At 45.0% G+C, this 13,204-nt stretch overlaps 1 protein-coding gene across 5 annotated transcripts in view; it reads left to right on the top strand.

Annotated features, from left to right (window-relative positions):
- Nucleotides 1-13,204, top strand: part of MARCHF3 (membrane associated ring-CH-type finger 3) — a 149,780-nt gene that overhangs the window by 41,438 nt on the left and 95,138 nt on the right. For 2 of the 5 annotated variants that reach the window (XM_081320288.1, XM_081320287.1), the window contains exon 2: nucleotides 4,322-4,411. The exons of the other annotated variants lie outside the window; for them this stretch is intronic. The gene's annotated coding sequence lies outside the window, so the exon portion shown is untranslated. The remainder of the gene's footprint in view (nucleotides 1-4,321; nucleotides 4,412-13,204) is intronic. 5 annotated transcript variants of the gene reach the window in all.

Here is a 13,204-nt window from a genome sequence, read left to right as displayed (position 1 = left end):
GGTCACAACTGGCATCCTAGCCAGTTATACAAACACATTCCTTGCCACAGCTCCACCTGCAAATATATGGGCAAAGAGCACCATCAAAGTTTCAGTTTCAGTTTCAGTTTTATTAAATTTTTATACCGCCCTTCTCCCGAGGGACTCAGGGCGGTGAACAGGGCATATGATAAAAATACAAAACTACAAAAGTTAAAATAGAATTAAATTAATGCCCAAGATAAAACTATAAAATATACAAATATTTAAAACCCAAATTAACTCCCCATCAGGCCAGGCCAGCTTGTTCAAACAGGTGGGTCTTTAACCCGCGCCGGAAGGAGCGGAGATCCGGTGCCATCCGGAGCTCCACCGGCAGTTGATTCCACAAAGCCGGGGCGCCCACAGAGAAGGCCCTCCCCCTGGGGGCCACCAGCCGGCATTCTCTGACTGGAGGCACCCTGAGGAGGCCCTCTCTGTGGGAACGCACAGGGCGGAGGGGAGTTGACGCCGGCAGCAGGTGGTCCCCGAGGTATTCCGGACCCATGCCATGTAGGGACTTAAAAACCATCACTAAGACCTTGAACCTCACCCGGAAGACAACTGGTAACCAATGTAGCTCGCGGAGCAAAGGTGTAACATGGGAGTACCGGGAAACTCCCAAGACAACTCTCGCGGCCGCATTCTGTACCAGTTGGAGCCTCCGAGTGGTCTTCAAGGGAAGCCCCATGTAGAGAGCATTACAGTAGTCAAGGCGAGAGGTCACGAGCGCATGAGTGACCGCACACAGGGCATCCCGGTCCAGATAGGGCCGCAACTGGCGCACCAGGCGAACCTGGGCGAAAGCCCCCCTAGTCACAGCTGCTACATGATCTTCCAAGGTAAGTCGTGAATCTAGGAGGACTCCCAAGTTGCGAGCCCTATCCACGGGGGGTAACAGCTCACCCCCCATAGAAAGGGATGGAACATTTTGAATATCCCGGGATGCCGGAATGTACAGCCACTCAGTCTTGTCCGGGTTGAGTTGAAGTCTGTTCCTCCCCATCCAGACCCGAACCGCCTCCAGGCAACGGGACATCACAGCGAGGGCATCACTGGGGTGGTTTGGGGTAGAAATAAAAAGTTGGGTATCATCAGCATATTGATGATACCCAACTCCAAAACCACGAATGATCTCACCCAGCGGTTTCATGTAGATGTTGAACAGGAGAGGCGAGAGAACCGACCCCTGAGGAACTCCACAAACGAGAGACCTAGGGGCCGATCTCTGCCCCCCTGCCAACACCGACTGCGAACGTCCCAGGAGATAGGAGGAGAACCACCGAAGAACTGTGCCTCCCACTCCCAATCCCCTGAGACGCCGCAGCAGGATACCATGGTCGATGGTATCGAAAGCCGCTGAGAGGTCTAATAGGACTAGGACAGAGGAACATCCCCTATCCCGAGCCCTCCAGAGATCATTCACCAGAGCGACCAATGCCGTCTCCGTGCTGTACCCGGGCCTGAAACCCGATTGGTACGGATCCAGATAATCCGCTTCATCCAGGACCAGAGGGAGCTGATGCGCCACCACACTCTCAACAACCTTCGCAAGAAAGCGAAGGTTGGAGACTGGACGAAAGTTGTTCAACACAGCTGGGTCCAAGGCAGGCTTCTTGAGGAGGGGTCTCACCACCGCCTCCTTCAAGACGGTGGGGAAATTACCCTCACTCAAGGAAGCAGATATCACCGCCTGGAACCAGCCTCGTGTCCTCTCCCTAGCTGCATAAACCAGCCAGGAAGGGCACGGGTCCAATAAACATGTGGTGGAGCTCAGCCTCCCCATAATCCTGTCCACTTCTGGTGAAAGTCTGCTTTTTATGGGATAGTAAAAAAAACATATAAACAAGATTTGCGTCAATAGCTAAGTTCAATTAGTTGCTATCTACAGCACCTTTGTCTTATCTGGAAATAATTTTGGTGTGTTCTCTTTCATCCAACATGTTATAGAGATTAGGCATATTCAATGGCACTGATTGCCTCTTTGGAGTTAGATTATAAGGAGTGATAGAACTGGTTGGCAGCAACATACTAATGAAATTACCTACCCATCCGCCAAAGATGTAAGGTTGAACAGATGTTCCTCAGCACTGTCTTGTAAATAAGTCCTAACAGGAAGGATTTGAACCTTCTAAATATAACAGAAAGGACCAGAAACACTGCCAGACAGTGCCTATAATACCCACCTTCCCACCCAATTTATATGGCCACCTGTCTATCACCTAAAAAAAGCTCTGGATTGTGAAACTTTCCATTAAAACCAAACAAAAACCAAGCAACTTGAGCTCCAATATAACATCCATAGTCACCAATCACATGCTCCCATCCCAGCCCTTGGCCCAGGGAAAGAGCCAGGTTTTCACAGCTTTCCACAAAAAACAAAACCCAATAGAGTTGGAATGATCCAGATTTGACCAGGGCAGGTGCCATGCCAAAAAAAGTCAAACTTTCTGTAGCCCAATAGGTGTCACTGTTTTACCAAGGGTATACAGAACATGCCCAGTATGCCACATCTAGTGAAATAGATGCCCCACCTTCATTATCACTTTGACTTCTCTAGTTATATTGCAGTCTGAATCAGGCCAATCAACAGCCTATTTTGTTTCTCTGCTACACCTAGATTGCAGTCTCTCATCCTGTCTTTTCTTGTCCATTAGTACACTAATATTTTCCCCCCAAGGTCATTATCGTTTCCCCCCCCCTTTTCCTTATCATACTCTTATGACACCAAGCCAGAATTAATAACTCTTCTGTTGTTAGAACCCCAGTTCTCTCCTGATGTATTAAGACAAATAAATTATGACCCTAAAACATTTCCTTCAGTATTTCTTTTATGTCCAAGTAAGATATGGTAGAATCACTGCAGAAGAGCTTCAGATGGGCAGAACTTCTAATGTTCTGATCCTGCAGTTAGAATTTATTGGACAGTTGCTGTTTTCCCCATCTTCTCTCCAAGTGATTGAACTTGCAAGATTCTCTCAAAATGGCCCCCCAACTATGCCCAATGCAGGCTTATCACAAGATGATCTTGAATATGGCATCTATCTTCAATTGGATCAGTTTCTTAATGGCTCTCTTATAGATCTGTGCTTAACAAAGATTAGAAACCCTGATTATCCATGAGAAAATATGGCAAGAACAGAATGTATGGCTGATGAACACTCTGGATTTTCATTTGACCTACAGAATGAGAAAAATTGTTTTAGTTTTTTTTAAATGCCTGCTGAAGAGATTTTACCTGCTTTCTACTTGTACCTTTTATATGGAAAAAAATATGAGATATTTTGTGAATTACAATAGAATAGAATTATTTGCTTTTCTGCTCTTTTGCATTCTGATAGTCATTTTAGATTAATTTTACAACTGAAAGTCTACAGAGACAAGACAATTTATCATTACCGAGACATTTCAGAAGCTTTTTGGGCAGTCACAGTGGATTAGGCAAAATACCATCTTCACAGAGACTTGTTCTGTGCACAAGTATGCACTTCAGAGCATGACATTTAGGTCATACAGCTGGATGTACTTCATATAAGTCACTACCAGGCGTGTTGGCTCAGCAGCTAGATTGCAGGAGAGACATTAAAACCAAGAGAGGAAAAACGGATATCTTTAATCTACAAGTTAATTCTTTATTAATTTGCATTCTTAAAAATGGATTGAAGGAGGTATTATCAATGATACAAAATATCCAGTGTAAGCTTGTATGTGAGATGATTGTTATAATAGGCATTCATCATTGTTATAAAATCATATTAAAAGTCCAACCACCACCATCCGTACACATGCACGCTGTTCCAACAAATCTAGACAAATCATTTTGCTTTCTAAAGAGAAGAGTCTGTTAACTGAGTGCGGGAGTTAACTGGATCACCCATGTTGAACAAACATTAGCAATTATTTATCTATTGAATTTCCTCTGGGCAAAAAGGATGTGTGAGAGCTAGTTCTTGAACTGATAAGAAGTCTGGTAACTGTTTCCAAAACAACAACAGAGAAAAGCCTCTATATAGAAAGAGAATAAAGGGGGGGGGGGAAACCCTCACATCTTACTAACTTAGACTTCTCATTTCAAAGTAGGGAACTGAGGTTTGGTTTAATCCCTTTGATAAATCTTACTAATCAGAGTACTGAGATATTTGTTCTTGGAATTAACTACTTCCAGTCAAAAGCTGCTGCCAGAAACCTGATAGAGGGATAGAAACAGAATAAATCGTCTTTATCATCTAGTTAAATATCATTCAAGTTTAGGGTCATTGAGAAAGCTGATGGAGCTGCTAACCAATTTTGATTTATTCCCTAGGATAAGCAAGAGCCATCATCTCTTAAGAAGCTGTCTTAAGTCTGACTTCAGTTTCAAAGGGAAGGGAAAGAATCAAGATATAACAATACAGTAAGGCAGGGGTGTCAAACTCAATTTCATTGAGGGCCGCATCAGCATTGCAGTTGCCCTCAGGGGGCTGGGTGGGCATGGCCTGGGTGGGCGTGGCCAGCTCTACATCGTCCGCATCAAGGGTGCCTATGGGGGCCTGGGCAGGAGTGGGGACAGATCTGAGGGTCTCTGGCAGGAGGAGGGTCTCTGGGCCAGGGCCAAAGCAGTGGGGGCCATTCCCTCACTGTTTCCAGGATGGCTTCAGGGGCCGCATGAAAACACTTCGCGGGCCGGATCTGGCCCCCGGGCCTTGTGTTTGACATGTCTGCAGTAAGGCAAAACATTAATCTCTGCATATATTGAAACACAAGATTTTGAAGCCAATAATGCAACAGAATCAATTTGAGGTAGTGGTTAAGATATCAGGCCAAAAAATTGAATGGAAGACACTGAATTCTAGTCCTGCTTTAGGTGCAAAGCCAGATGGTTTTGGGCCTGTTTGCACAGTAACACTTTGTGATACAGCTGCTAAATTGACTTGGCAACAGTTTATTTCACTGGACACAGAGAAGACTTTAAATATGGTTCAGTTTAAATTTCTAAATTATGTCTTAGCTAAATATGGGTTTTCTCTCATGTTTATAAATTGGATCAGAATGTATTCCAACCATTGTTTTGGAATTATTTTATAACATTCATTATAAATGTGATTATTATAAATGTAATAATTAGTATTGAGCACATCATGAGAAAGGCAGGGCTAGATGAATCAAAAGTTGGAATTAAGATTGCTGGAAGAAACATCAACAACCTAAGATATGCAGATGATACCACTCTAATGGCAGAAAGTGAAGAAGAACTAAAGAGCCTCTTGTTGCGGGTGAAGAAGGAGAGTGCAAAACTTGGGTTGAAACTAAACATTAAGAAAACCAAGATCATGGCATCTGGCCCTCTCAATTCCTGGCAAATAGATGGGGAAGAAATGGAGGTAGTGACAGATTTTATTTTCCTGGGCTCCAAGATCACTGCAGATGGGGACTGTAGCCAAGAAATTAAAAGACGCTTGCTCCTGGGGAGGAAAGCCATGACAAATCTAGACAGCACACTAAAAAGCAGAGACATCACCCTGTCAACAAAAGTGCGTATAGTCAAGGCTATGGTCTTCCCAGTTGCAATGTATGGCAGTGAAAGCTGGACCATAAGAAAGGCTGAGCACCAAAGAATTGAAGCCTTTGAACTATGGTGCTGGAGAAGACTCCTGCGAGTCCCTTGGACTGCAAGGCGATCAAACCGGTCAGTCCTAGAGGAGATCAACCCTGACTGCTCTTTAGAAGGCCAGATCCTGAAGCTAAAACTCAAATACTTTGGCCACCTAATGAGAAGGAAGGACTCACTGGAGAAGAGCCTAATGCTGGGAAAGATTGAGGGCAATAGAAGAAGGGGACGACAGAGAATGAGGTGGCTGGATGGAGTCACTGAAGCAGTAGGCGTGAGCTTAAATGGACTCCAGAAGATGGTAGAGGACAGGAAGGCCTGGAGGAACATTGTCCATAGGGTCGCGATGGGTCGGACACGACTTCGCAACTAACAACAACAATAATTAGTATTATTACAAATGAATTATTTTTTTACCCATGTTATGAATGTCCTTTATATACCTATCATGTTTAATTTGATTTTGGAACTCTTAGTGTATTTTATCACAGTTGATAAGATTTTGGGATATTAAGATGACAGAAGTGGAATGGGAATTATTATTGTAAGCTAATAATGTTTTATGTATTATCAATAATTATCTGTGGTTTTTATCATAGTTTATGGATATAAAACAACAGTTTGATATCAGATTGTTTTTAAAGTTGGCAACATATTATAAGGGGCTGCGAGAATAACCTTGAGGAACAGGAAGAAGAGCTACAACCAAGACAATGGCCAGATAAGAGAAATCTGAATCCAAAGCTGGAATGTAATTTGAGAAAGTATCTCAGTCATGAGCCTCCCTAATTCTTTTGATTGTAAAAGGCATGGAGAGGAAAAGTGCATTCAGACATCCAAGGTTCTGTTACTAGGGGTGCAGTGGCCTGGTAGTTAAGATGCTGGACTTGTCAACCGAAAGGTTGGCAGTTTGAGACCCAAGTATCATGTGACAAGTGAGCTCCCATTCCTGCCCCAGCTCTTGCCAACCTGGCAGTTCAAAAGCATGCAAATACAGTAGATAAGTAGGTACCACTTCAGTGGGAAAGTAGCAATGTTCTGTGCATCTTGGCATGCCAGCCATATGACCACAGAAGCATCTTTGGAGAATGCTGGTTCCCTTGGCTAGGAAACAGAGATAATCACCGCCCCCTAAATTCAGCCACAACTGGGCAGGGGAAACCTTTAACTTTACTCTTATAATAAAAGTAGTGTTAGCATTCACAAACATTGGTTTCTTGGTCTGGATTACCTTAAAGGGCCGATACGTATGTGGAGGGAATAAAATGGAAGAGTTGATGACATAACTGAGAAATAGAAAGATATTTTTTCTTGACTGTAATGACTAGAAGATTAGTTGTAGCATATTGATTGGAGTGGGTTGGCTTGGAACGAAGTGGAAGATGAGTGAGAAATACCCCCCAAAAAGCAGATGGATGCATTGAGGTTTAAAAGAACAAATGGGGAAAATCATCTGATTGGCAGTGAGCCAGTGGTAGTTCATGGTTGCCTCAATGTAGAAAGCTTGAGGATATTAGAGGCTGAAACTGGCTGCAGAGGAGCTGCTGGGGATTGTGCTGAAACCTATTCTTGTAGTGCATCGTCTTGGCAGGAGATCTTTTACAACAAAAACAGAGTCTGAGCTCAAATGGAAGAAGACTCAGTGGCCTGGACTGATGCAACTGCAACCCAGAACAATGACAAAGACTTGTAAAACAGCAGTTGGAAAACAAGATACCCCCATTGCATAGTTATTTAAAGACAAATATTTAGTCAGAAACAGAGGAGTATCAAGCCTTGAATATAATAAACCAGATAAAGTGATGTTTGAGACATAAGAAGATAGAACATAGGGTTGGAGGAACCTTAGAGGTCTCCTAGTCTAACTCCTTGCACATGGCAGGAAATCGTATACCATTCCAGACATATGGCTGTCCAGTCTCTGAAAGCCTTCAATAATGGAGCACCCACAAATTCCAGGGACAAGTTGTTCCGTTGATTAATTGTTCTTGCTGTTGGGAATTTTTTTCCTTAATTCTAGTTTGGATCCTGTTTAATGATCTTTCACCCATTACTTCTTGTCTTGCCCTCAGGTGCTTTGGAGAATAAATTGAGAACTGTCTTCTTTGTGACAGCACCTCAAGTACTGGAAGACTGCTAGCATATCACCCCTAGCCCTTCTCTTTTTTAAAGATTAGACATACCTAGTTCCTTCAGCTGTTCATCTTATGGTTTAGCCTCTAGACCTCTTACCATCTTTGCTGTTCTTCTCATCATTCTTTCTGGGTCTCAACCTCTTTTTTGTTGGTAACCAGAATTGGATGCAGTATTTCTTTAGAGAGAAATTGGCAGAACTGTTGTGAAGAGTTTACAAAATAAAAGCATCCAAAATTTATTTGGATGCCAGTTGCACAAGTCTGGTTCAGGTGATAGAGGTCTAATCTTGTATGAGTTAATCCGAGATTGATTTGAACTTGTGGATCCTGAGGAAGTGGACAGGATTCTTCTTGCAGCCAGGAGCATTGCTCTACTTGGCTAGTGAAAAGCTGCCAGGAGTTATAGATGATTGAGTTTGGGAGTAGTGAATACCTCCTTGAAATAGGGGCATTTATTTCATTCATCGGAAGAGGTGGTAGTGTGTCATTTTCTCAAGAAGCTGTTGCTCAATCGTCTTCCTGTTTTTGACAAACTCAGGGTAACTGGATTAGATTAAGGAAAGATTTGAATCTGAACAAACTTGGAAAATATGGGGAAAATATGGGAAAATTCCTATATTTTTCTATTTAATTTCCCATCCATCATACCTAGATGACTCTGGACTGTTTAAAATAAAAACATACAGTAGTATAAAAAGCAAAGGTAAAAATACAATTAAGAACAAAGTTAAAATGAAGATGTTAGAAAGTTAGAAAGGCTGAGGAAACACACTCAAGCCACCGTCCACTCCCAGAGTTGTATAGCCCTTTTAGACCCCCAGAAAACCAGAAATACAGAAGAGTAGGGACCTGGCTCATCTCTGGGAGTAAGATTTCCAAAGGGGAAGAGCAAAGGGAGAGAAGGCTTTCTTCTTCTTTCTTCTTTGATCACACCAGTCAAAATACCTTAACTGATCGGATCCACAACATACCTTCCTACCTGACAGGTTGGACAGATAAGTCAATGAAATAGGTATGAGATGATTTTTCGGTAACCTGGGGCCATGTCATGAAGGGCTTTAAAGATAATAATCAACACTTTGAATTGGACCCAGAAGCAAATTGGCACCCAATGCACAGGTCTTACATGCAAAAACCCTAGGGGCATTCAAAACTGCTCATGCCACAGCACTCTGCCTCAGTTGCAGCTTCCAGATACTCTTGAAGGGTAGCGCCATGTAGAGCATATTGCAGTAAGTCCATACATCCATGATCAGGGCATTACTGACTGAAAGATTTATAGTGAGTTAATTAAGGAGGAGTTTCTTTAAATGATTTAAAATACTTCCAGCCCAATTGTGCTAATTTGCCATTTATGAAGCAAGTTGCCAGTTGGCTCACTCTCTATCCATTTTGGATTACTCTCTTCCCATTCCTTTCTCAGCCTCCCCACAATCTCGGAATTTGTAGAAGAAGGAGCTGCAGAACCCAGGAGAGGAGTCAAAAAAGGAATCAGTCTAGAGCAGGGCGACTTTTTTTCCATTGCCAGCAATGGGGTGGGTGCGATTTTGCTATGATGCATCTGGCCTGCGGGCTGACAGTTTGACATCCCTGGTCTAGAGTCTCTAGGCTCTAAGGCACAAATGGACCCAGTTGAATTCCACTGACCCTTATCTAATGTCAAGATAGTGTTAAGTACCGTATATACTTGAGTATAAGCCGAATTTTTCAGCCCACTTTTTGGGCTGAAAAACTCCACTTCGGCTTATACTCCAGTCAACAACAAAAAAAAAAAGAACTTCTACCCCCGTTTGGAGAGCTGCTGCTTTCATCAAACATGAACGAAGGCAGCAGCTCTCCAAACGGGCTGCGGCGGTTTGGAGAGCTGCGCGCGCAGCTCCGCCGCCACCTCTGCAAGCCTCCGCTAAGAGAATGGGGCGGTGGAAGCTTGCCACCCATTTTCTCGGCGAAGACTTGTTTCGGGGGATCCAGCCTCTGTCACCCCCTTCTCTCAGCTGGGCAGCTGAGAGAAAGGGGCGGCAGAAGCTGCATCCCCCGAAAGAAGTCTTCGTCGCTGAGACAATGGGCGGCAAGCTTCCCCACCCCACACTTCGCGGAGCGCTCCAACGCCTTGTTCTCTCGTCTCACGGAGACTTGTTTCGGGGGATCCAGCCTCTGTCACCCCCTTCTCTCAGCTGGGCAGCTGAGAGAAAGGGGCGACAGAGGCTGGCTCCCCCGAAAGAAGTCTTCGTCGCTGAGACAATGGGCGGCAAGCTTCCCCACCCCACACTTCACGGAGCGCTCCAACGCCTTGTTCTCTCGTCTCACGGAGACTTGTTTCGGGGGATCCAGCCTCTGTCACCCCTTCTCTTAGCTGGGCAGCTGAGAGAAAGGGGCGGCAGAAGCTGCATCCCCCGAAACAAGTCTTCGTCGCTGAGACAATGGGCGGCAAGCTTCCCCACCCCACACTTCACGGAGCGCTCCAACGCCTTGTTCTCTCGTCTCACGGAGACTTGTTTTGGGGGATCCAGCCTCTGTCACCCCTTCTCTTAGCTGGGCAGCTGAGAGAAAGGGGCGGCAGAAGCTGCATCCCCCGAAAGAAGTCTTCGTCGCTGAGACAATGGGCGGCAAGCTTCCCCACCCCACACTTCGCGGAGCGCTCCAACGCCTTGTTCTCTCGTCTCACGGAGACTTGTTTCGGAGGATCCAGCCTCTGTCACCCCTTCTCTTAGCTGGGCAGCTGAGAGAAAGGGGCGGCAGAAGCTGCATCCCCCGAAAGAAGTCTTCGTCGCTGAGACAATGGGCGGCAAGCTTCCCCACCCCACACTTCACGGAGCACTCCAACGCCTTGTTCTCTCATCTCACGGAGACTTGTTTCGGAGGATCCAGCCTCTGTCACCCCTTCTCTTAGCTGGGCAGCTGAGAGAAAGGGGCGGCAGAAGCTGCATACCCCGAAAGAAGTCTTCGTCGCTGAGACAATGGGCGGCAAGCTTCCCCACCCCACACTTCACGGAGCGCTCCAACGCCTTGTTCTCTCGTCTCACGGAGACTTGTTTCGGAGGATCCAGCCTCTGTCACCCCTTCTCTTAGCTGGGCAGCTGAGAGAAAGGGGCGGCAGAAGCTGCATCCCCCGAAAGAAGTCTTCGTCGCTGAGACAATGGGCGGCAAGCTTCCCCACCCCACACTTCACGGAGCGCTCCAACGCCTTGTTCTCTCGTCTCACGGAGACTTGTTTCGGAGGATCCAGCCTCTGTCACCCCTTCTCTTAGCTGGGCAGCTGAGAGAAAGGGGCGGCAGAAGCTGGATCCCCCGAAACAAGTCTTCGTCGCTGAGACAATGGGCGGCAAGCTTCCCCACCCCACACTTCACGGAGCGCTCCAACGCCTTGTTCTCTCGTCTCACGGAGACTTGTTTCGGAGGATCCAGCCTCTGTCACCCCTTCTCTTAGCTGGGCAGCTGAGAGAAAGGGGCGGCAGAAGCTGCATCCCCCGAAAGAAGTCTTCGCCGAGAAAATGGGCGCTGAGATTTTCTCGGCGAAGACTCACCTTCTCCCGTTCACCTTCAGCAGCTCCGCCAGGCCCGTCCAGTGCCCTGCTAGCAGAGCTTGACAAATGCAAAAGCTGCTTTGGTTAAACACTGGAAGGTTTAGTGATTAACCCACCCCACCCCACCCGGTCTTCTTGCTGTTTCTCCCCATCCTCACTCCTACCCACAGGGGCTCTCTGCCTCTTCTACTACTTCTTTTTCTTTCTTTCTTTTTTGCTGAGGTGTGCGTCTCTCTCTCTCTCTCTCTCTCTCTCTCTCTCTCTCTCTCTCTCTCTTTCTCTCTCTCTCTCTCTCTCTCTCTGTGTGTGTGTGTGTGGTGTGTTATCTCGAACCAGATGGGATGGCAAAGTCAAATGCAAATGGGGATCTTGCAGATCTTGCCCTGCCTTTCCCCCCATGGTTACCTTCTGTTCTTGATGAGCTCACGAGTGCTCAAGGACAAAATAGGGCAGGGCAGAGCCGGCAGTTAAAAATAGGATGCAGATAAAAGGAAAGGTAAGGAGGGGTTCAGGTTGAGAGGAGAGGCTGCGTAGCATTAGTGTAACTCCTGTTTGGGCTGACTGGGTTGCCTCCAATGGGCTCTGACAGTGGAACAGAATGGAATAGAAAATATGGAATGGATTGGAACAGAACGTAGAACAGAACAGAACAGAACAGAACAGAACAGAATAGAATAGAATAGAATAGAATAGAATAGAAAATGGTAATAAGAATAGAATAGAATAGAATAGAATAGAATAGAATAGAATAGAATAGAATAGAATAGAATAGAATAGAATAGAATAGAATAGAAATATAGAAAGTGAATAGAATAGAATAGAATAGAATAGAATAGAATAGAATAGAATAGAATAGAATAGAATAGAATAGAATAGAATAGAATAGAATAGAATAGAAAATGGTAATAAGAATAGAATAGAATAGAATAGAATAGAATAGAATAGAATAGAATAGAATAGAATAGAATAGAAATATAGAAAGTGAATAGAATAGAATAGAATAGAATAGAATAGAATAGAATAGAATAGAATAGAATAGAATAGAATAGAATAGAATAGAATAGAATAGAGAATGGTAATAAGAATAGAATAGAATAGAATAGAATAGAATAGAATAGAATAGAATAGAATAGAATAGAATAGAAATATAGAAAGTGAATAGAATAGAATAGAATAGAATAGAATAGAATAGAATAGAAATATACAGTAGAAAGTGAATGGAATAGAATAGAATAGAATAGAATAGAATAGAATAGAATAGAATAGAATAGAATAGAATAGAATAGAATAGAATAGAATAGAATAGAATAGAATAGAATAGAATAGAATAGAGCTGGAAGGGACCTTGGAGGTCTTCTAGTCCAGCCCCTTGCTCAAGCAGGAGGACCTATACCAGTGGTGGTGAACCTATGGCACGCCTGCCAGAGGTGGCACTCAGAGCCCTCTCTGTTGGCACGTGCGCCACCACCGCTGCCAGCAGCAGGTCCTTGTTGGTTGGTGGACTGGAAGAAAAGGGAGGGGGAAGCATTTTACATGCGTGCATGCGCGCACGGGGCCACGAGCAGGCACATGCTGCAAAGGGGGCGGGGCTAGTGCCTGCGTGATACTCACTAGCCCAGCCCCGTTCTCACGTGATGCGGTGCCTTGTATCTGCACCCTGCGGCACGGCGGTTGGCGTTTTTGTGCCTTGCGGTACGGTGGCCCATTTTTTGCTCCCCCTTTTTTTTCGTGCCAGAGGCGGCACTCAGAGGTGCCTCCCTGTCCCCTCCCCCGAGGGCACCAGAATGCCGATGCTGCCTTGGCACTTTGTGATAAACAAGTGGGTTTTGGCTTGCGGTTTGGGCACTCGGTCTCTAAAAGTTTCGCCACCACTGACCGATACCATCTTAGACAGGTGAATGTCCAGTCTCTTCTTAAAAACCTCCAGTGATGGAGCACTC

Source organism: Vipera berus, assembly GCF_964194415.1.
Source record: "Vipera berus genome assembly, chromosome: 2".
NCBI classification, from domain to species: Eukaryota; Metazoa; Chordata; class Lepidosauria; order Squamata; family Viperidae; genus Vipera; species Vipera berus.
The sequence above is the reverse complement of the archived record's forward strand: the minus strand, read 5'-3'. Positions and strand labels throughout refer to the sequence as shown.